Genomic DNA, 25,833 nt, shown 5'->3' with positions numbered 1-25,833 from the left:
AGATGAATAAAAAAATAGGGATGGAGAAATAGGAACTAGGAAATAGGGACTTTGGCAATCAATTTTGCAAACATCCATCGCATTCATTAAAATTTATTGTACGAGAATAGAAAGGAATTGAATTTTAACTCAACCAGGAATAAATTTCAACTTTTGGGTTTAAAGTTTTCTTTCCTCACAAAACTTGAACATAGGATGTAGCTTTTTGATATGTACTTGCATGAAAATGAAAATATTAAGAAAATAGCTTTCATTTGGCCTGCAATATGGCATCGAGTATCCTTCAACTCATTACATTTAGAGCACAATACCCCGTAAGCCGCCACGAGGGTGTGTCGCAGAGAGTATTAGAATACCGGCCGTACATGCACAATATTAGTTCATGCACGCATTTCGATAAATATTTGCACTTTGCACGAACAATCGAACACGTAGCTACTTACATGTATGCACAGGCTACTCCAAAATTGGTGTGCTCGACTAAACCATTAAAATATGGTCTTAATGTGAAAATATTCGGGTGCTTGGTTTCGGTGTTGCTATGATATACGTTGATCCGTGGCAATTCATCCTGGAGACGACGTCAGTCATTGAATCGTCGGTGCTCTGCAATGCTACCCGGTGGGGATCCATAGAAATCTTCATGAATGCCGTTCACCAGGAAATCCTTAAATCCTGTTTTAAGGGTTCTGATGACTGAGACTATTCAGGAAAAGGATATGAACGTTTCAGTGGACAATTAGATAATTCGAGGATAGGATAGGCATTCCCGGATGTTTATATATGAGGTTCTGCGGGAAATCATGGAAAACTCCAAAATAGATACCCTAACTAGCGTTTTAAAACTGTATTAGATAGTTAATTAAAAATTGGCAATTTCCCACAATATAGTTCAATTAAATTTTATTTTTTGGAAAATTGACAACTTTTAATCAATCATGATATTCCACATCACATCACGCCTGGAACGGAATTTTGGTCAGAAAGAGCAAAATAACATGCGATAGAAGAGGGTAATTTCCTTCCAAAAGCGTCTGCTGAACTCGAGTTTGTACTCTCACATGGACTAATATCGCCGATTGCTTCTTTGGAGGAAGGGGGAGGGGTAAAAGCAGAGGCAAAGCGGCGACGGAAGACTAATATTCCCTCCGAAAGTAATTGGTAAGAATATTTGATCGCAAATGGCCTTGCCTTATTCCTTATATTTCACGGATTGATTTGCAAGGATTTCTCCTATGCCAGGGACCCGCCGTCATTATCACACGGAAATATAAAAAAAACATTAAAATAGAAAAAACGCACGTTGACGCTTGAAGTTACTCAATCACTCGGGCATGTTCAGAAACACTGACCATTGTGAATCACAACTACTCCTACACCTAAGGCTTACAAGAATTTCTCCTATGCCCGGGATTTATGGGTGTATTCATATATTATACGCATAGAGAATCACGCGTTCCTCTGATATCCCTAATTGCCAAACGAAGTGGATTCACTGTGACGTGATTTCATTTTCAAAACTATCTCCAACACTTGAGACTTGAAGCTCGCAAGTTATTGCAGCCTCCAACTGTTGAACTTTCACCCTCCAGGACACACTTCAGCACGAGGATCATAAAAATATATCCGCTCCGTCCGGCGGACCGGGCCCCATAAATGAAGAAATCACTCTTGGCTCACTTACATGTTTTCCTCTTCAAACTTTCTCCTTCATATTTTTTCACTCATTCGCGGATGAGAATGAAGTGCTCGGTGTCATTCTATCTAGCCGAGGTTTCCTCGCCACTGAGGAAGAGGCAAAGGGCAACAACAATTCTCCAGGATAAATCCTGGAATACATTTTAGAGGTTTGAAACCTATTGAAATCATTTACGGAAGAAACTATTTGTAACCGAACAAAGGAAAAAGTATTGTTCCTCAAAAAAAACTTACTCTCTCGAGAGTCAGAGTGAGGATCGTCAGAGGATTCTAGTGTACGAGAACGTAATCGAAATAATATTTGGCGTGGGCATTTTGCTGTCTTGGACCTCTGCTGAAATCGCGTCTGGGAATGACAAGGGCGTTTTCTGGTAGATAAAGTCGGTGCTCTTCCAGGAACACCTCGTTTCATTTACAAAGAAGGATGTGCCTCATGTTACTTTGTGTCTATGGAAGTATTTTGAAACACCTCCTTCTTAAAATTAAAAATCTGCTTGCCCTGCCTGGGACATTCTTTTAGAAGTCGGGCGTGATCGTTTGCCATGTCGAAGTGGCGCTGCAGCCGGCCGGCGAATGACGCGCTTGATCCCTTTCATTCCGGAGAAACAAATGTCAAAGCCATGTGAAAAAAATTCATTGGTTTATCTTCCCTTATAATAAGCCTTCAATTTACAATCCCTCCAAATAATATATTTTCACGCTTTATGTAAAATACGCATGGATATTAATACTTATTGTCATTCCGATTGCGATTACTTCCCTTGCATTCACTTGACAAAAAATAGGATGAGAACAATGAATGATATTTCCATTGGCGAGACGTCAGAATGAAATTCTTTTCATTGAATTAGTACTTTCGGTCCCTCGCCGATCGTCGCCACGGAATTTTCCATTACGGTTGTCACCGCTCCAATTCTAGGACATTCCGATGAGGCCGTCCCCCCCCACCCCTTCCCTCCCCCTCCCCACTGCCTCGACGACCCCTTTTCAGACCATCTCCGTCCGCGAATCCCGCCCGCCCTCCGAATTCCCCCGCGACGACACCGCCGCTCCACGGGGCCATATGGCCTTTCTCGAGTCGGCCCAGGTTAACTCCCTTCCCGCTCCCTTCCAATTGGAGCCAATGAGGGCCAATTACGGGGAGGCGACCCCCCCCCCCCCCATCCAACCCACTCACCCACCCTCCCCTGTCCCCCGACCACGCCCAACCCCCGGCGCGTCTTCGCTTGCCTCCTCCCCACCATCCCGCCCCCCGACCTCACTCTCCCCTTCGCCAGAGGACACCACTGCCCAGCCCTAATAAGCAGAGGTTAAAGAGAAACAATTGCTTTCCTTGGCATTGTCACTCTGTTAATCGTGAAGAGAGGAATTTATATTTTTCCTCACCGAATGATTTTATTATATTCTAATGGCACTCTTCATTGAATATTCGTTCTGAATGCTATCACTTTAAAAAAAAGTACCCAGCCATTGGGAAAACAAGTGAACTTAATCTTTTATTGACAATTAGGGATCATAGTCAGGCATCCCTGAGTCGCTTCGCCGACATTTTTATTGATAATCATGTAGATAAAGAATTCAATTAAAGCAAGTACTATCGAACATACAGTAAAATTTATTTTTGAAACGATAAGCATCCATCTCTGGGTTAACACGGTCGAAAAAATATTCTTTTTACGCCAGGGGCTAATAGTTCTCTCCTCATGATCATCATCTCCTAAAGACGGAGCCTTGTTGTCGCAGCCATATCTCTCTCTCTCTCTCATTGCTGTTCTTTCCAAATACTTACATGTTAAGGCTTTCATATTACTTTTTATGTAATCCAGAAACTTCTTTCTTGGCCATCTTCGTATTTTTCCTACTACTTTTCCCTCCGTTATACTTTCCCGAAATTTGCTATGCCGCAAATCAAGTCAAACAAATAAAATTTCCTTTTCTCCATCTATTTCATTGAATTCCTTTCATCTTTAATTTCTCTCGATACTTTTATGTTGCCTCTCTTGTCTATCCACGTCTTTCATACTATACTTTCCCAATTGCACAATTCCGTTGCTTCCAACCAAGACCTCGCCATCATTCCAAATGCACAAGTTTCACATCCGTGAAATAATTTTTTCCAAACAAACATATTTGCAAAAGATTTTCTAATTTCCAATTTCATATGTCTGTTCTTAAACAGATTCTTTTTATTTTCATATCAGGCTGCAATGGCGTCTGACCCCAGTAGGGTGGCCAGTAAGTGATGCTATCACGTTAAAAACACTATTGAGGAAGGCAACAGGAAACCACCTAAAATATCATTCCAAAGATTTAAATGATGGGCAAAACAGAGATTTTGAGTCCTGGTCACTACGGGGTTCGGCCCAATCGGCCGTGTGTCGTGCCCGGCAGCGGGGGAGGCAAGGCTCCCGCGGTCGTCGTCCCACGAAACCCTTGCAAGGGATAACCAGCAGCAGCTGATCCAGGAGAAGAAGACCAAATTAGTTAGAACAGGAACGTGAAATGTTAGGACAATGATGAGGACAGGGAAATTGGAGAATGTGAAGCGAGAAATGGAAAGGTGAAATATCGATATTTTAGGTCTATGCGAGGTGAGATGGAAGGATAGCGGGGATTACTGCAGTGATAAGTATAGAATAATATACAGCGGCGGGGACGAGAGCCAACGAGGGGTTGCCATAGTATTAAATGAAGAGGTAGGGAGAAGCGTAGTCAACATAGAGCAGGTAACGTATAGAATATTACTAGTCGAGATAAAAGCAGAACCGAAGAACTTGGTTATTATTCAGGTTTAGATGCCACCGAGCAACCATAGGATGAAGAGGTCGATAGGGTATACGATCAATTAAAGGACATGATCGCGTGTGTTCCCGCAGGGAAATATTTGATAGTGATGGGGGATTGGAATGCGACGGGAGGCGAAGAAAGAGATGGTGATGAGGTGGGGACTACGTTTAGGCACGAGGAATGACCGCAGGGAAAAAGCAGTTGACTTCTGCCGGAGACAGGGGTTATTCATCACCAACATTTGGTTGAGACACCACAAAAGACGCAGGTATAATGGAAAATGCCAGGTGACTCAGGAAGATATCAGCTAGATTATATTCTGGTTAGGCACCGGTTTAGGAACAGTGTGATAAATTCGCACAGCTTCCTCGTAGCGGATGCAGGCTCCGACCACAATTTAGTTGTTATGAAATGTAGCGTCCGTTTCAAAAAGATAAGGCAGGGGCGGCGAGTTAGAAAATGGAATGTAGAAGAATGAAATGGTTTGAAAAGGAAGGAATACAAACAGGCGGTAGAGGAAATCATCAAGGGTGGTAAAGAGCTAAGTAATATCGAAGAAAAATGGGAAAGCATCATGAAAGGTTTGTCTAAAGCCGAAAAATACACTATTGGAACCGTTGACACTAAAATGACTAGGAAACCATGGATCACGGATGAGATGATTACAAAGATGGATGAGCGGCGAAAATGGAAGAATATAAATACAGAATTAGGCAAAATGAAGTACAAAGAATTGAACAATAAATTGAGGCGGGCAACAAATAAGGCAAAAGACGCATGGTGGAATACGCAGTGCGAGGATATGGAAAGTCTCCAGAGGAAGGGTGAAATCGGTGCGCTGTACAGCAAAGTTAAATCGTTATCGGGAAGTAAGAAAGGAAGAGCTATGGTAACAGTTAGAGATAAGGCAGGTAAGGTAATAGTTGACACAGGAAAGATCCAAGAGAGATGGAAGGAGTATATAGAAGAACTCTACAGTAAAGAACTTAGACCAACAAAGTTAGACATAGAAAAGGAACATGACGTAGAGGAAGATAGCTTAGGTCCAGGCATACTCGACGACGAGATAGAAAGGGCATTAAGGGAGATGAAACTAAATAAGGCCGTGGGGTGGATAATATTCCCGCGGAACTACTGAAATGTATAGGCAAATGTGGGAGGAAGAGGCTATATGGGTTAATTCGTAGTATGTATGAGGAAGGAATCTGGCCGGAAGACTTTGTGAGATCAGTTTTAGTTCCTATTCCGATAAAGGCAAACGCTACGTCATGTGAGGGCTACAGGACGATAAGTTTGATATCCCACGCAGCTAAAGTTGTTCTCAGGATCATAAACAAAAGGAAAGACAGTAGGGCAAATGATTACTTAGGGGATGATCAGTTTGGGTTTAGGAAGGGGAGAGGTACGCCTGATGCCATTGCAGTAATGAGATTATTAATCGAGAGGAATATAGAACACAATCAGGAGGTATTTGCCTGTGTCGTAGATTTCGAAAAAGCGTTTGATAGAGTGAATTGGGAAAAACTAATGAGTATATTGCAGAAAATAGGAATAGATTGGAGGGAAAGAAGGCTAATTCGCAACCTGTACATGTCTCAGACTGCTCATGTGCGAGTGGGGTACGGGGAGTCCGATTGGGCAGTGTTAGGAAGAGGTGTAAGGCAGGGTTGCCCATTATCACCGTTGCTGTTCAACCTGCATGCAGAGGAAATGATTAAAGAGGCATGGGAAGAACTGGAGGTAGGAATGAAAGTGAGCGGAGATTTGGTGAAATCAGTTAGCTTTGCTTATGATCAAGCTTTATTTTGTCAGTCAGCCAAGGGGTTCAAGCATTGCTGAGTGAATTGGAAATTCAGTGCGACAGGCATGGGATGAAAATTAATATTAATAAAACAAAGGTTATGCGATTTTCCAGAAAGAAAAAGGCTAAGCTAAACGTTAAAATAGGAGGGCAAAAACTAGAGCAGGTAGAACAGTTTACGTATCTCGGAAGTGTTTTGGACCAACACGGTCAAAGTAGTAGGGACGTAAGGAGAAGAGTTGCGCTAGGCAAAGAGGCTTTCACAAGGAGGAGGGAGTTGATGACAGGGACGTTGAATAAGGATGTTAAGAAAAGACTCGTATAAACTTTGATATGGAGCGTAGCTACCTCTATGTACGGCGCGGAAACGTGGTCATTGAAGCAGTAGAGACGTAGACTGGAGGCTTTTGAAATGTGGGTGTGGAGAAGAATGGAGAAGTTTAGACACAGAAGAAAACAAATGAGTAAGTACTTGGTATGTTGGGCGAAAAGAGGGATTTGTTGGGAGAAATCTTATGGAGGCAGGAAAAGTGGATGAAGGGGGTATTGACCGGCAGTGGGATGTTGAAGACTGTAATTGAGGGGAAGATGTTAGGCAAACGAGGAAAGGGAAGGAACAGGATAGGAATGTTCTGCGGAATGAAGGGAGGAGGAAAGTACTCAGAGATGAAGAGGGACCTGATGTAGAGTAGGATACTGGATTTTGTATTTTGTTAGGATTCAAAAAATATTAACTTAGTAACTGTGTACTTAGACCAACCTTAACCGGTAGATTACCTAATAATAATAATAATTAGTCTTCTTCGCCAAGGCTATCCTTCTTTTCGCTGCAAGAGGTTTATCTGTTGTCTTTTGTAATTACATTCCCGAGGTAGCTGAACTCTTCTACTTGGCGTATCCTTGATTCCCCTATCATTAAATGTACAGGGTGTTATGCCCAGTTTCAAGACATCTGAGGTTTCTGATTATTTCATATCTGAGGTTTTCTCCACATAAATTTTCATTTTCCATTTGGCCAAAACTGTACACAGGACTATGATAATTGCATTCATATCTTTCGCTGATTCTGCTTGGGTTACGATATCATCTGCAAACCTAATGTAGTTTGTATCCATTTACCTTTATGTCATTAGTTGTCTCCCTCATTTTCCCTGTACTGTCTTCAATGTATAAGTTAAATAGATATGCCGAAAGTGAACATCCTTGTCTAACCCTTTTTCTAATCCCTACTTCTTTCCCACATCCCTTTACTTTGATTAAAGCGGTTCTGGTAGAATTGATATACAGATATACCTGTATGCATACCGTCTTTGTAGTCTATTCTCTAATTTCAAACACTAGTTTCCAATGTACAGCATCGAAGGCTATCTCCAAATCAATGAAAATAACGAAAACTTTCCTGTTCATTTCTAGCCTTTTCTCTAGGATCAAGGGCAATGCCAGGATAACTTCTCTCACTCCTTTACCTTCCCGGAAACCAAGTCGATCTCCTCCTATACATTACTCCGTTTTCTTTTTCATTCTCTTCCCTAATGCATGTAAAATTACCTTGGAAGAATGCGGTAGAATAGCAATTGCTCTGCAATCATTCAATTGTTTTCCGTTTTTGGCATCACAAAATGTTTGCTATTTCCAAGGTCTGCGGGTATCTTCCCATTTCCATAACATTCATTCACTCTTTCTTGAGGACTCTTTCTTAAATTTTATTTCTTAAGGTTTATAATACCTCCACCGTTATATTATTCTCTCCTTTTCTTCTCTACATTTGCCTGTTATCTCATTATTTACTCTCCTGTATTATTCCATTTCCTTCTTTGCTCTTAAATTATACCTTTTCTCAATTAGGTTTATATTTTCCTCAATCAGCGAAGGTTTCCGATCCTCAAGTTCTTCCTACCCAGGACTTTATCCGCCACTTCTACTATTCCCTGTTTCATTCCACTTTACACTTTCTTCCCCCTTTATCGGCTAATTCAATTGATTTCTTTCCAAACTTCATCTTTGTTTCTTCTTCCTTCATTTTTTCCCGTGGCCATTTGTCCTTAACTACTCTTCTACGTAATTTTCTTAAGTTCTACTGTGCAACTCGCCATAGTTAATTTGTGATCACTCTCAACATCCGGACCTGGGCAAGAGTGAATGGATTTTATTTGGTTCCTGAACCGTTGTTGCATGGTGATACGATCAATCTGACACCTTTTTAGTCCCGTTAGTGTTTCTCAAGCGTACCTCTTTCTGAACGGTACCTCCAACAATGCACGAGCTTTCGTATTTGCGATGACCATATGGTGTGTATCGCAGAATTCAAACAGCCGTCAGCCTCCATCATTGATGTTTCCTGGATCGAATTTCCCCATGGTTTCCATATAATTGAGAAACAACATTAAAATCTCCCATTTTATTTATATTATCTTGTTCTCTGTCGTTCTTATCAACTCATTAATATCCTCATATACTCTTGCAATGTCATCATCTTCTGAACATGATGCTGGGAAGTATGCTGTCATAATAACCAAATCGGTGGGTACGCCTCTATTTTTAGTCATCAGTTGTCTTTCATTCACCAGATATGAGTTAGGTATTTGTTTTTCCTCTTAGAATTAGTTCTTCCCCATTCTTTCAACTCCTCTCGCCTCTGCTGCAAATAACTTTGAAATCATAACTATTAAGAACATAACACAACTATGCATAGAACGAAGTTTAAAAGAATTTAATTGAGTAGCATACCATTTTCATTCCTTTTGCCGTTTAGAATTAGTGATAACCTCCTCTCTAAATTAATTTTAGCTACTTTTAGCAACTTGTTTTGAAAACGTGACATATCAACGCTGCACATATTTACGTAGCTCTCTAATGAAATCGATCCCAACCAAGATGCAAGAGTCATTACACTTATCAATGGGAACAGTAATATCTGTTGATGACTGGTTATGGATGGCCTTCGACAGGGCCCCGGGCACCTGGATGTCCTGGTCAATTGTGGAAACCATTCTTAACCTACCTATCGACAGTAGCCTAGAATTTACCAGAAAAGCATTAGCCACGAAGAACGTACCATCAACAAAAGAAGATACTTTGAGGCAAAGGAGAACTATGAACAACAAGTGCAAAATAGCAAGGAAAAAAGCTGGGAGAAATTCTCGAGGCCAAATATTGAGGAAAACCCCTGGGGGTTAATATATAAAATCGCGAGGGAAAAATTTAAAATCCTACCAACATACTCAGGTAAGACCAACGCCAGAGGGGAGCTTCTATTCCTGGACGAAACCATTTCCAACATCATCAACACGCTAGTACCGGATGACACAGCAGAAAATGAAACTGAAGAGCAAAAAGTAATTAGGCGTGAGGCTAACCTCCCTTGTCTGCAAAGTACGGAGATAGATATCACCGATGAGGAAGTTAGAACCGCGATTAAAGAGATGAAAATGAAAAAGGCCCCAGGCTTTGATGGCATAAACGCTGAATTGATCAAAGCAGCAGAGCCGGTTATCCTCAACTATTTAACTAGATTGCTACAGGACTGTTGCAGAAACAAATACTTCCCTGCGGCATGGAAAAAGGGTGTCCTATGCACCATCTTTGAAATCTAAGGAAAGAGACCCCTACTCGGTCCTTTTCTTTTGAACATCTCCATGAACGATTTACTGAATCAGCCCCTTCCTGGAAACTGCAGATGGACAGCCCACGCTGATGACGTTGTGATAACAATGCCTGCAAACTCCAGGAGAGAAATAGAAAAACTAGCAAAAGAATGTTGCCATATAGTGGAGTCATGGAGTACGAAAGTGAAATTAAAAATTTCTGTGAATATGACTAAGCACGTCGTATTCGGGAAAAAATTGTCACGAAACCCAACTATAAAAATCTATGGTGAAAACATCAAAAGATCCTCCACATTCAGATACCTGGGCATTGAATTCGACGAGAGACTAACATTCCAAGAGCACGCAAATTACGCAGCAGGCAAGGTCAAGAAAATACGTATTTAACTGCTTAAGAAGGCTGTGCAGAAACAGAGTTGGCCTCGCCACAAATAGCTTAAGGACTGTATATAACGGAGTCACCATCCCAATATTGGCATACGGCTGTGAGGTGTAGAGAGAGACACTCAATTACAGTAGAATCCGGAGTAAACTGGAAGAGGCCCAAAGATCTTGCCTAATTGCAATATCCGGGAGCTACAATACGGTCTGTAATGAAGCTCTACAAATAATAACTGGGATACAGCCGATAACGTTCTCAATAGAGGAAAGAAGAATCAAGGTACGGATGAAGCAGATGGAAGAGGCTACTCTAGAAGATGTAGCTTTGTCTCCAACTGAGAAATGGAGCAGGAACAGGAATTTTATAAGAGCGTATTTCCTGGATATGTGGGAACGGGAATGGGAAACCTTAGAAAAGGGGAAAACAACCAGACAATATTTACCTAGCGTGAAGGAAAGAATGAAGATCAACTTTAAAACTTACAAAGGTATTACGCAAATTTTAACGGGGCACGGGGAGTTTAGATGATACCTCAAGAAAATATGGAAAAAAAGGGGACGTGTGAATGCATGATGGAGGAAGATACGGCAATACACAGAGTCCTTTATTGCCCAATTTATGCCGAGGAAAGACGCGAACTGGAGGCTATACTTGGATATTTGCATAACGTCCAACAAATTGGGGAATATCTACACGAGAGACCGATTAGGAAAATATGGGAAAGATTTATCAACAAAAGATAAAGTAAGAACGGGGAGAGTAACGGAAAGGAATGGCATGCAACTCATATTTTGTATTTTGTAAAATTAACGAAATTGTATTGGGGGTTTAAACATAAGGCACCCCAAAAAAGTGAAATTGAAACAATAAATTTCCCGATTCTGCTCGAACGGGCCCAATTATTATTATTATTATTAGCCTAGAGCACCACCGTGGCAGGGGTCAACTTCCGTCCGGACCGTATATTGCTTAACTTCGGTAATGTATTGGGCCATTGTGGCCAGGCCCTCGGCCAGTAATATCTGATGGTACGAGGGATGCAATGGATATAACTTACAATTTCGCTTAGCGTGGCGATGAGTAAGTCAACAGCCACCATCTTGGTATCTAAACGTCCCTACCCTCAGTACGCCACGTCCTACTGTGGCAGAGTGCCGGCTGTAGTTCTTCCACTTAGCTCACATTTCGAACCGTGAAAATATGCCTACAATAGAAAATCCCGCAAGATGTGTGATTAGGTTTTTATCGGCAAAAGACCACAAGCCAATCGAAATTCATGGGCGATGTTGTGAATTGTGTACGGAGATGGAATAACGAGTGAAGGCGGAGTGAGGCAGTGGTGCATTCAGTTTAAAAATGGCCAAGTAACCAGTGCTCTCAAGACGATTAACGCAGTGGTCGGTTGACCTAGCCTTATGGCAGATGAACTGACGGATGGCTACTTCTTGGACATCATTGACATTTGTCCGTTAACTCTTAAACTAATAACACCACTGACGAACTAAATTGCCATTCATCACATAGTCGGTGCACAGCACACATTTCCCGGTGAGTGGCAGCAGCTTTGAAGTTTATTACCAGTAAGAACCTTATTACTAAACAGATACTACATTTGGCGGGATTTCCAATCGTATTGCTCATTTTGACGCGCTTATTTAAACAAACGACAAAGCGACGCGGCCTTGCAAACACTGCAGACCGAGGCGTACTGCCCTAGTGTGTGTGTGTGCGTGTCAATGTATCAAACATTCGGCTCCCCCCACTCTACTTCGTTCACCACACGCAAACGGAGGTTACTTTCTGGACATCCCTCGTACAATATTTGCGTTTAACTGTGAAGAGGTAATTTTTAGGGCCGATTAAACCGGACCCGAACGAAATAAATACGGTAACATGAAACGCTAACAACCAGACTTCAATCGTGCAGTTAATTTTGGCCAAAAGCGAACCTGCTTTGTCACTCAAACGAAAAGATGTTGAATCGCTCCGATTATAATTGCTAATCGCAGGGAATCGGGGGTAGTTTGCGAATGAGAACACCAGTGATCACCATGGCCAAGCACGTGCTTGGTCAGGTGCTTTTGAAGTACAGCTTAGGATAACGCCAATAAGAGCAACAGCCTCCTTCATGCATTTTAAGTCTCAATCTTTAATCGTCGATGGACCAGCGGCGCATTAATACTTCTTTTCCATCTCATTTGGCAATCAACTCGTTCATCCGACAAGGTTTAAGCAGTCGCCATCATGATGCCGCGCCTTCTCTTGCCCTACCCCATCCCCCACCCCTCAACCCCCTACGCCTACATATATTCCGAGAAGGAAGGTGCCCAAAAATGCAAAGGATGCACGGAATTGAAAGGCACGGAAGCGAGAGGTCCCATAATCATTGGCTCCTTTGTTCCCGGCGGGGGTAATTATTTCCTCTCCTGCCTCAGGTGGTAGGAAAAATCGAAAAAGAAATCGTCGCCAGCGCTCTCTTTTCATTTTCCTTCTAGGGGAACTCCAGAAGTGCTGCTTCATCCTACCTCTCACAAAGAGTACCTCGAAGGACGCTCGGGGAAAGTCATTAGCTTTCGAGTCGTGCATAATCACCGAATAATGATAATAGCAGCCGCAGCGACAGCAGCTAAGGGATCACCGGTCCTAAAGTCCATTCCTAAAGATTCCCCGGACGCTCCCTCCGCCTCCCCTTGATCGCCTTCCCCGCTTGGCCACCCACTCATCGCGGCCCCCGCCCCCCTGCGCCCCCCCCCACTTAACTCAACGAACGACCGTGTCCAACCCAGCGTCGGCAAGTTGCGCCACGGTCACTCGATTAAGTGTCGCATGGTGCAAATGGTTTCTCCACTCATGCCGCGACAAAAACATGCAAATACTGCAGTGTATGCGTTTCTGCTGCGTGAATAAGCACATATATCGCACATTAAAGAACATCGCGTAATCAGGAACATAAAACAATGAAGACTTATGTTCAGTTCCAGAAGTCTCGTTTTTTGAATATATTGTTTTTTATTTCGGTTGTAACCAAAATGGGAATCTGTTCGCCACATATACCTCACTTGAAGGAGACCCCTACGCTGAAAAAACAAGCGAAAGAACCTCTCAAACATGCCACTTTTCACCAATTTTTCGAAGGAAATGTAATACGCCTCAGGTAATAAAAAATATTTCTCCTAGTGGTGGAAACAGAAGGAGTCCTGTTTTCAAAAGGAGTGAAAGCAAAAAAATGAGTGTTTCATTGAATAACAAAAACCTAATGTCCGCGAACGCTCCTCCAGAGTGTAAGAAAATAATCTTTCTTCCCTCGTTCCTATCCCTGCAACTTCCTGTGGCTCCCTTCTCGATTCACATCACGCGACATCTTCCGTTCCGGTGCAGTGCCACAATCGGCCTCCTTTCCCACGTCTGGAACCAGCGGACAACCGACCCTCATCCTCAAGATCTCCCCTCCTCCCCCCACAAACACCTTCGCTTCACCCCCGAACGCCACCCCACCCCCTCCCTCCCCCGCCGGAGGAGTGCATCTGGGAGGATGCAAGTCCACTCAATTCCATCCCAGCGTCCCCTCTTCTTCGCTCATTCTCGCCGCGTCCTCATCGTTAAGCCCTCTCTCTCTCCACTTCCCTCTCTCCTCCCTTCGCCTCTTCGCATTCAAGAGGAACAGTCGCCCGCGTTTTTTCTCCATCTTGGACGCTGAAAACGAAATCATGTCGGGGATAAAGAGGGGAGGAGGATCGTTCGGTGGAGGAGGAGGGTCAGTTCTCTCAGCTGGGACTCTTCCCGCTCGCACGGTTCGAAGGGCGGATGAGGCGGGTGGTCATCGCCTTTCGGGTCGCGCCTACCTCCCCGATGTCCTCCCCGAGATGTATAAGGGGAACGGTGATCGATTGGCCAGAGGGAACTACTTTTAGCCATGCATGCTACGGAATCCAGAGATATCTTCCCCACCTCGAGGACGTTTTGCGTCTCCTTGGACCGGAATAGACGCACAGGTTTCGTGTCGAGGAAAAGGGAAAGGCAGCGATATTGAAGATTTGTCGTTGACCGAAGATATTAAAATATTTTGACTTTTCGGAAAATAATTTTGCAAGCGAAATCTGGTCGGCTGTGCTTTTAGCTTATTTCTTTGAGGTTTGAACAATACGTCTGCATTCACCAAGGGTTCGCGTCAGTAACCACGTGCGGAGAAACGGATCGGACCCTTGCACGAGGTGCCCAGCATTGCATTGCATAGGGATGCGTGACAACTGGTAGAAGACACACCCAAGGCGACAAGGGTTTCCGGGATGTGGCGCGATCACTACTTGTCGCAGCGATCGCGCGCGTTCTCGTCATTTGGGAGACGAACCATGATTCAAATAATTTCTTCATTAAAGGAGCACGCTGCGAATCCAAGAATAATACGAGCACTACGGCGAATCATGGATTTAGGTCGCAAGATTAAAGATCGTAAAATATCGAGGGAATTACGCAATCGATTGCGATATGAATCTACGAGTAATGTTCAGAAAGTAAGGGCCGTTTGGTCACACGAAAAAAATGTACTCATATAAAACACATTTTATTGGCTGCACTTTTAGTCAGCTACAAACCTACTTCACTTCTCTACAAAATCGCCGTTCACTTATAAATATTTTTCGTACCGCTGCACCAGTTTCCTTAAACCCTCTGCGTAGAAGCTCGCCGCCTCGGAGTTGAGCCAATTGACAGCGCCGTTCTTGAGTTCCTCTTCGGTTTTGAAACGTTGTCCAACGAGCCACTGTTTCAAGTGCAAGAATAGGAAGTCCTCGCTAGAAGCAGGGTCAGGACTGTACGGTGGGTGGTCAAAGAGTTCCCAATGAAAATGTTGAATTTTCTTATTGGTTTTGGCAGCAGTGTAAGGACGCGCGTCATCGCGGAGGAAAATTACGTCAGTTTCCCAAGTCGTTTGTTTTGTATCGCACATCTCAGTTTGTTGAGCGTTTCGCAGTACACATCAGCTGTGATTGTTTTCCCACGTTCCATAAAATCCACTAAAAGAACACCGTTTATGTCACAAAAACGGTAGCCATCAATTTTCGACTTGTATACGGAGTTTGCTTGAACTTTTTTGGTTTTGGTGAATATGAATGTCGCCACTACATCGATCGCTGTTTTGTTTCTGGATTGATGTAAGATATCCACGTCTCGTCCCCGGTAACAATGCGAGAAAACAAGTCATCCACATCTTGTTGGTAACGGCCCAAAAACTCTCGTCCACTGGACATTCTTTGTTCTTTGTGGTGGTCGGTGAGTATTTTCGGTACCCACCGTGCACACAATTTGTGGTATCTGAGGTTTACCGTGACAATATTGTAGACAGTATTGGGTCCAAGTTGAGGAAAATGTTCAGCATTCATTAATCGTCAATCGACGAACACATCGCAGTTTTTGTTCCACTTGCGAAACAATTTAATCGGTCAGAATACTGGGCCTGCCACTTCGCTCTTCGTCATGGACATTTGTTCGTCCAGTTTTAAAATCACGGCACCATTGTCTAACCTTTCCTTCCCTCATAACTGTTTGTCCATAAACTAGGCATGACTCCCGATGAATTTCAGCAGCCGACAATCCTTTTGCATACAAGAATCGTATGACAGAACAACGCACTTCACAGCTGGCGGGATGAACGATTGTCGCGGACATTGTTGTTGTTTACATGCACGGACAAGCAAACGACTTCTGAAACAAAACAAATGCCGCTATAGCTTCTCAATGAATCAGTAGATGGCACTGCAGGATTAGGGAGATAGATTCCAGTACAGATAGATATAAATACTCATTCTTTCCCCAAACAATCAGGCTTCATAAAAGTAAGAAACCGAAGTCACTTTAGAAATATTAAAAACATTGAATTTACAAGTCGGAACAAAATTAAACATTGCAAAGATGTTAGGTTTACTTGCAGGTGTGTGTTAGTTGGGAGTTTGAGTTTTTGCATGTGTGTACCCCAAGTAAATGTTCTTGCATGAATGTATGCCATGTTTTTTTGTGGATGTATGAATTTGTGGCTTTTGCAAGCGGTTTTTTTCCTTTTCTTTCTAAATTACGGGTGGTGCCCTAACACCCCCCGCCACACGCCCTTGCGGCGGCTTGCGGGGTATTAAGTAGATGTAGATGCAGATGAGTAAAACTGTGTTCTGAAGCGCCAATATTTGAATGTAAGCAAACGGCTCTTACTTTATGAATATTCCTCGTATATAGCCATTAATCTTTCAGTACGGAGACAGGTTGACTGCAGTTATCCAATTTATTCTTTAGAAAGCTATTTCCCACTCACGAGGAAAAGAAATTTTTTAGAAATGTTTGACAACGTCATGTAAAGGGCGAAAAGAAGCGAAAATTATATTTTCTATTAACAAACCCAACTTGATTGCCGATTTTCATCATTAGGTGAGAGAGCAGCCCCGGGCCCAAGAGCAATGGAAGAATAGGGTCAAGTGTACCCTTAACTTATTTTTTAATATTGCTTTAATATCGCTAACAATGAAAGTAACGCCATGAAAAGAACGGACTGGGTCATCACTTGATAAAAATTGTTAAAGTAACTTAATATTTTTTTTAAAAATTCTAAATCTATATGTTATAATTTATTAAATATACACGTAGGTAATGGAAGATTTGTTTACTTAACCTACATGTGAGCAAGTAGGATTTTTCAAATAAAATATGGACTTAGTTAATCTCGTTTTATTTCATCAGCGTTCAAATCTCCAAAATGAGAAAAGGTTCCGCTTGTTTGACAGTAATGGACCATCAAGTGCAGGCAGGCCCTTTCACTTTTTAATCGTGTCGGGGGGCCGCGCGACATCTCCGGCGTGGGGATTCGACATACGCTCTGCCTCGCGCGCGACATGATTGATAAATTCCCCTTGTGCAGTTCCCCCCCCCACATCCCCCCCTTTCTCCACCTCCAAGCCGCGAGGGCGCCTCGATAGCCACTGCACCCTGAGCGGGCCCCCACCGCCCCCGCCCGTCTCCGTGCAGACGAGCCCGCCCACGGCCCTTCCCTCCGCCCGCCCGTGAGCCTAAGGCCGGGCCGACCGCTCCCCGCCACTCATTTCGATTCCTCGCGGGCCCTCCTTGCCTTTTGGGGCCGACGCCGGGAATGGTCGTCCCTCCGCCAAAAGGGGCAAGGACGGCCGAAAAGTGCGAGGACAAGGGGGACGTGGGTATGAGGCTTTTGATGGCCACGTTTATTTTTTTTCGCAAACGAAAGAGTCGCGCACCTGTGTCCAAGAGTGAGAGATGCGACCGCATTCCTCCGGCAACCGATTCACGGCGTGGGATCGACGGATTGATTGGTGCGAAGGCCGCGCTCCCCTCGTCCAGCTGCACCACACCCCCACGTGCCCACTGACTGACCTGCGGTGCGCCTCCTCAGGTGATGACGGGGAATATGATACTGGCACACTTTTAAACGTCAGCTATTATTCAAATCGCCCGCGGGTGGTCATAATAGCGCAGCACACAGAAGGGATATCCTGGTGCCATTCTGTCCGTAATCCCTCAATTGCAACCCCTCGTGGTGTCCCAATCAAATGCACATGGGTGAGAGGGTCGAGGGTGAGTCCTCCACCTGCAACCGCTAGGCAGTACGCCCCCTCCTCTGTCCTCTTCTGCTGCGAGGACATCTGCCGGTGGCCTAACACCCCCCGCCACACGCCCTTGCGGCCGCTTGCGGGGTATTTTGTAGATGTAGCTGCTTGGAACGATCACTCAAACGCGGCTCATTAAGTCGCCAAACGCACTCACCACGTCAGCCCTTTTTAGGATCTTTATTCAGCAATAGGAACTTGACAATTTCGCGCGCAAAAGAACTCATGGCAGTCGTTTAAGTTTGGGACCGTCTAGCGAAATCTCAATTCTAATCGCAATTTCATTGGAAAAATAAACGCAAATACCTTACGTTTTTCGCAGACGTAGTTTTCATCTCAAATCAGCCATTTGCTCAGAGAAGGGAAATACCAAAAAGATGCTCCCTCGCTCCGGGATAACTGACAGGTACTTGCTTCGTCAGAGATGCCGCGTGCCCGCCATAGCCGACAGGGGACACGGGAGCCGGAAGGAGGAAGTGATAGCAGGGATGGCGCACAGCGGTGACAGCTTCGGCGAGGCGCTCAATAATGCTGATTAAATGATTCCTCCACGTCCACGCGGTGCCCCGGAAGTCTCCCTCAGCCAGAAAGTGTGAGGTAGGAGAATGTGGCAGGCATCTGAGGTGAAAGTTAGGTTTTGTCTAAACGTTGGTCAACAATAATTATTAGATGATTTTAAGCACAGATGTATCCACTATGATTTCTATGTTTAAAGTATTTTACGAATTTGAGATGACCTGTAAAAATATACAATACAATGGGCGTTAGATAACCTGAAAATTCTGACGAAAAAATTGCCTTAGGGTTAGGTTGTTGTTGACAAACGTACGTACCTGTAGCTATTCCAGTCCTTATCGTTCACGGGAAAAATATCATCTTTCATTCTGTCTGGTTCATAGTTATCTTTAATATTGATGTAACATTCCCTTTCTAAAAGAGCTAATAAAACATTTTCAAACATCGCCGCTAAAGATAATTTCCAAATTATGAAAGAGGTACTTGATCTGTAATTAAACCTTTGCTCCGTTCGTGATTCGCAACGTAGTTTCTCTAATAATTTTGACACGCTACTCACGTTATCATGACAACGTTTTACAAATGGAGCTCCTCTACGCTGCACGCATTCCAATTCGGCAATCAATCCAACTTCGTGAGGTTCCCATATACTTGCAGCATATTCTAAATGAGGCCTCAAGCAACGAAAGATAACAATTTTCTCTTTGACCTTTTCATCATAATTATCAAGTACTCTTCCAATAAATCCTAATTTTTTGGTAGTTTATCCACATATTCCTCGTATATATTTCACCCAGCGGAGGCAATGAGTGAGGGCAACGCCTCGGTATTTAATTGAGTCCGTACTTGCCATGTCGGCGTTCCTAATACAGTAGCGTTCGGGAAAGGATTATTCCTATTCCATAGGCATCAGTCTAATGAATTCCACCAATTAAACCGAGGCCCTCTTGGAGGGCCTCTTCATCACATCCCTTCTCCTCTGAACCCGCTTTCGTTCGCGAGGACAGTGCTTCCGAGGTGCGAGGACCCTGCATTGTCCGTCCAACGGGGATAGAGGGCGCTTCAAGATAAGAGACTACGACGGATTTCCCAGCCGATGTGAAACCCGAGTAAACCACCTACACGTACCCGAACGCCCGTATGCTCCGACTTTCCACCATGAAAAATCCAGATATTCGAAATTTACTCACGGCTTTGGAACTATTGGACGCTACCCGAAACCTGGAAAAACGGAGTGGCGGGGGTCCGGGTATGCGGTTAGACCAATTTCCCTCAGTCATCAATCCTACTATTCTCCCTCCCTTGCAGACTCTTCATAGTTAGAGCTTCCCGCGGCACTCGGTCAGTGCACGTCGGTGGCGTCTGTCTCTTCCAGGCGCCGCAAAGATTCTCGATGGGATGGCATTGTCTCCCAGTGATGCCGCCCTCCGTTCTCCAGTGCCAGGAATCATCATCCCCATCAATATATCAATCCTAGGATCGGTTTACTGCAATCCAAATCTTTCCATTCTTTCCTATATATGAACGCAAGGCTGCATATTCTAGGGCGAATATAATGTGGTGGCGGTTTCTCGTTGCCTTCCACATCGTAGTACTGCGGCCGATACCGTGAATTCCACTCTCGCCCGCAGCTGATGCCGGGCCGACACACTCGGTCACCAGTACCTAATGGTGGAACTGCTGCCTTTCGCCATGGATCCAGGGTAGCGTTTTAGTAGGAGTCTTTTGTTCTCGTTGCCTCGTTCCGAAATTTCCTGTTAATCAATTATCGTTCTGTTAATGCGTGGTTGTTTGCTACGGAAAAACGAATATCCTTTGAATGGAATCGAACCAGCGATCTTCGGTTCCACAGGCAGACACACTACCTCTGACCTACCCCGGCTGCAGCAGGAATCACATTATTTTAAATATATTTTTAATTTATTTAATATCTTCAGAAAGAAAGACTTCGCCCACTGTTGATATTGAAAGATGTAGCATTTGTTATTAATATTCTCGAATGGTATTTGGTAAGAGTGGCATGGCTTTAGAGATGCATACATAAAGTAACAAATTTCCTGTTGGCACTTGTCATTATCTCCTCTCCCGCCCCCCCCCTCCGTGCCGCACCACGTCGATTCCATGGTGATGCACCAGACGGCGGTTCAATTCACCCCCCGACTGAAACCTAATCAAATTAGTAAACAAAATTCAATTTCAGTGCATTTTACCAAGTTAATTAAACATTTAACTTGCAATCTATATTTTAAGCCCCACATGACCCTCTAACAGACCGTTTTCTCTTATGATTATTTTCATCCCTTCCTTCGACTTGAAGTTTCGATTATTTTCACGATTTTAACAACATCTGTGATAAATTACACATCATTATCTTTTTAGATAATAGTACCAAGGCATTTACAGAAACCAAGGGGTATTTTTCCAAATCCAACATTATTCACGATAAGGATTAACGAACTACATAGTATATGGTAAAATATGCATATGATAACTACAATGAGGATACGAACATATATGATGGAACAGAATAGACCAATATTATGGGTTTGCTAAATTCGAATATAAAAGGAATATTAGTACCAGTTATAATTTATGGTTTTGGCATTCTAATTTTTTACATGTAATCAGTGGGCTGCTAATCGATGGGCCATATATAATTTTTTTCTAATTTTGAAACGTGAAAGAGATAATTTTAAGTCGCTTTTCGCAATCTTGTTGGGCCTCAGGTGTCATCATCAACTCCGTTTATGAGATTATATAAAATGGATAAAAATAATACAAATCAGTATGTTCTCAACGTTATTGATGGGTTCATGGAGCCGAATTCATTATTTAAATAAAATTTAACTGCAGTAAGAAATAATGTGTGAAGTCATTGTGTCCCATTTGCACTTACTTAGCGCTTTCCGGAGTAAATAGGTTATTCATGCATGTGTCATTCCTTCTATTGATAATCTTAAAATTAGCTTCATTATTGTTGAATAAAATATAATTTTAATTTCCTAAATTTGAAATTTAAGAGTGACTTTTTAATTCTGGACGTATTTATAACTATAGGTGACTATTAACATCGCTCACTTTGAAAGCGGCAATCAAGGGAAGTTAGTGGATGTCTGCGGAAGATGAATGGACCGAAATGGTGGGAAGGAGATTACCCCTGGAGACCCCGGGGGGCGTCGCCGCTCCCGGTGATCAAGCCCCCTCCCCCCCTCCTCACCTCCCTCTCCCCCTCCTGATGGACGTGTTGTTGGCCATCGCCTGCTCGCCCAAACTGCTTTCATTTCCTCTCCTATTACTTCTGAATGCCTGATCAGCAAAATAAATTCGCACCCTATCACATTTCCACGTACGCACTGCCACGGCTGTGCCATTTTTTGACATATCCATCATCGACCACAAATCTGCTACAAAAAAACTCTTCATTTCATCCTCCTTAATCTTCGAAAGAATTCAGTCATATTTTCCAACGCAGTTGTTTCGCAGTCTCCTTCCTTTATATTTGAGGAAGAACAAATATTGATTACGAGTAGAATATGCTTTTGTGGAACAGAATATATTTGATCCTCACATATGCCTTTCAAATCCATTTTTCTTGCAAACTCCGCAGATGTTTTCGCTTAAGAATAAAGTGTCAGCGTGCATAGGATGATTCTCCAGCTGTAAATACTTTACCAAGTCTTTTGTTTTCTGAATTAACATTTGCTCTTTGGCGAGTCAAATCAGCCTATACGTGCATGTGTCGCATGCATTTGTTTAACTATTTGCCAACTCCGAAATACAGGGTGAAGCAGAATGGACTGCCTAGTTTTAAATAATCATTGAAGACTGCGCAGATAAATTAGCGGTATTTTAGTAGTAGCCGTAGCTGGAAAAAACAAGCGCCCTTTTTTAATAGTTACCATGCAGTGGTCTGGTGAGCATTGATGCTTTGTCGTAGAAACGTTCTTTAAGAATAATAATAGTGTGTTGGCGACGCAGAGGGCGCTGTGGTCCAGCGATGAAGCGCGTTTTCACCTCTCCGGCACAGTAAATAAGCAAAACTTTCGTTTATGGGCGATTGACATCCCTCGCGAACTTCATCCAAGACCTCTTCATAGCCCCACGGTGATAGTTTGGTGTGCTGTGTCCTCCATAGGCATTATTGGGCCTTACTTTTATGAATCTCGAGGTTCAAGTTCTACTGTGAACTCTGTGCGCTATTGTGAGATGCTGGAGAACTTCTTACTCCCCAAAATGGAAGATTATGGTGAGGAATATGACACAGAAGCCTTTTGGTTTCAACAGGATGGCGTACCGCGGCTCATACCGCCCGTACGTAGTTCTCATCATATCCTGCAAGAACAATTTCCCGGCCGCCTGATCTCCTTACGAGGGGATGTTCCATGGCCCCCTCGCTCCCTGGATTTGTGCCCTGGTGATCTTTTCTCAGGGGATATCTCAAAGCTGAGGTTTACAAAATTCGACTAAAGAACTTGGAAGCTCTCAAGGAGGCAATTACAGATGTCATCGCTGGAATAACGCAAGATGGGCTGAGAAGAGTTTTCGAAAAGCTTTTTCAACGACTCAACATGTACATCGCTCACCAAGGTCGTCATATGGATGAAATAATTTTTAAAACCAAATGAAAAAATAAAATTGAATGTAGTTTTCGGAAACAAAAACTTATTTTGATGATCTTGGTTATTTTTTTTTACAATTTACCCATTAAATCAGGGAGTCCGTTCTGCTCCACCCTGCATATTCTAGTGCTATTTTTCTTCGTAAGAAATGTTTACAAATACAAGTAATAAAACTATTACTCTTTTAATTTCATATACAGCCATATTTTCATCATCATAATTTCTCTTCGCAGCGGCTTCTTCGTTTAACTAAGTACACTGGGGGTTTAACCGTACATAAGAAACTGATTTTAAGTCCTAATTCACTTTGTATGCATATCTGGGCATTTAAAACTTAACAGTGATACTGATAGAGAGCCATAATTCCGGTCCTTAGATGTCGCACTTTCCTTTTACTCCACCAAATTAAATCGTATTTAGCACTCGTACTGGTTTTTTTGCAATACAACTATGTTACCTTTTGAAAAATCAGGAAATATGTACAACAATAACTATTTCCATGTACATACTTTGCATTCTATGAGTGCTTTTCCCGTTAAATAAACATTGTATTCAAAACAAATTCTACCATTTAATGGTATAATATCAGTAAAGATATAAACTTCATAAAAAACTACTTCCGCTTGACACACAAACATTCTTTTATCAATGCAACAATTTAAGAGTGCAAAAATCATTCGCCTTGACCGGGATTCGAACCCAGATCCCTCAATATCCCGGTCGAGTGCTTTAGCCAGTCAAGCTTTGGTTCAATTTAGTTTTATCCGGTCTAGTATGTTACACTGCTAGTGTTTACATTGTACACATTGTCAGCTTACAGATTATGGTTACAGAATATTTTTTGAGAAGGCGAATTTTAGAGACTCGGTGGACACAGGCACGTCCTGCTATCAAGGCGTCCTCTTGAACTCCGAAATTTTGGGGCTTTTTAAGGAATAAGATGTTGTGACGAAAAACCGTACATACAATGTCACAGGCAATCGTGCGCGACGCGCCACTGTCCACGAGGTCAAAGCCAACTTTTAAACAATTAGACTGTTTATACCTTGACAAATTCCAAAGAAACTGCGGGAGATACCGCAACAGTAACTTTTTGACGGAGTCATCCGCTAATGCGCATTTCAATGCCACATTTTCAGAGTGTAAAAATCATAATTTCAGATTTTAAGAGGACGCCTCGACAGCTTAACTGGCTAAAGCACTCGACCGGATATCTGGGTTCGAATCCCAGTCAAGGCGAATGATTTTTACACTCTGAAATTGTTGCATTGAAATGCACATTAGCGGATGACTCCGTTAAAAGTTACTGTTGCGGTATCTCCCGCAGTTTCTTTGGAAATTCTTTCATCAATGAACTACTCTAATTCCATTCTAAAACCATTCTAATATTCTTGAATCTATGTATGAAAAAACGACACTCATTTAATATCGTTTTATATAAATATCCGATGAAAAAGGTTACCTCCAACCATAAGAGAACAATTGCTTCACACGATCAATGATTGATGAAAGTAAAATTGTTCTCATGCAAGTAATAACCTTTTTCGAAAATTAACGGCCGTTTTCTGATATTTACAAATTGGCGGGTCAGAACCAAGTGGTACGCATGCAGCACCATCTATTGATTCCACTGAAGTTGTGTTTTGACTCAGTGGTCGTTTGCCTGTCGGCGTATGTAGTAGATACTAATGCCCGCGAAAGCCCTCGCTCACGTCAGTGGTGAAGTGCGTGTTGGGATTCAATTTCTGTGTGCTACTGGATGATCGCCAGATACCCACATTTATCGGGAGTTGTGCTTAGTTTATGGACCTGCAGTATTGAGTGAAGGGAAAGTTAGACAGTGGTGTCTAGTCTTCAAACATTTCTGCACAAATGTGCATTGTGATGAGCGGAATGGCGGGCCAACCAGCGTCTAGATACACATGTGGACCGATCGAATTATATCTCCACACTCGAACATCGAATACATGCTTTCCAATCATAATCTCCACATATAAGTTTTACGATAAATGTACAAATATGATGCATATCAAAAATTTATGCGAAATAAACTTTAAAGAGGAATATATTCTATTGTTTCAGGCTTCACTTCGTGGAAGTAATTAATATCCATTACTAAAAAAGAAAGAAAGACTCGTACTTTTCCACAGATTTTATTATACGGTACAACGCGTTTCACCGACTTGCGGCAGGTACCTGATGGTAGGCAGGTACCTGATGGCAGGTACCTAGGTACCTGATGATGCCGCAAGTCGGTGAAACGCGTTGTACCGTATAATAAAATCTGTGGAAAAGTACGAGTCTTTCTTTCTTTTTTAGTAATGGATTTAAAGAGGAACTTTCAAACTAGCGGTACCCCCTTTTCCTCCTGAAAGTTCCTAGAAATATTCTCGCGGCTATGCATCAGTTGAACCGCTCATGGGATGCGCTAGTATATTTTTACAGCTCCCTCTGGCATTTGATGGGAGACAGGAGGAATCTCAAGATTGACCGCGGTTGTTTAATTTAGTCCGGCATACACCCGCGGATGGGGATGGCGACACTCCTGCTTTCGCCTCATTGGCCTCGCGAAGAGCTTAGCAGTTCTTGTATACCTAAAATGTGTGGGAACCATATTTCAGGGTGATATTATGTTCTTAAAAATACATAGGTAATAAATATCATCGAAGCACGGTATAGAAGAGGTTACCTTTATTCTTGAGAGGACGCGGAATGCTCGTCATCAGAAACTCGTCGATTCTCTACCCGCTATCCCCAAGTCTACAAAACAGTTTAGGTCGCCCATCACAATGTCAAGGTATGAAGTCGA

This window comes from Hetaerina americana, unplaced genomic scaffold (genome assembly GCF_022747635.1).
Source record: "Hetaerina americana unplaced genomic scaffold, ioHetAmer1.1.p SCAF_21, whole genome shotgun sequence".
Lineage (NCBI taxonomy): Eukaryota > Metazoa > Arthropoda > Insecta > Odonata > Calopterygidae > Hetaerina > Hetaerina americana.
The sequence above is the reverse complement of the archived record's forward strand: the minus strand, read 5'-3'. Positions refer to the sequence as shown.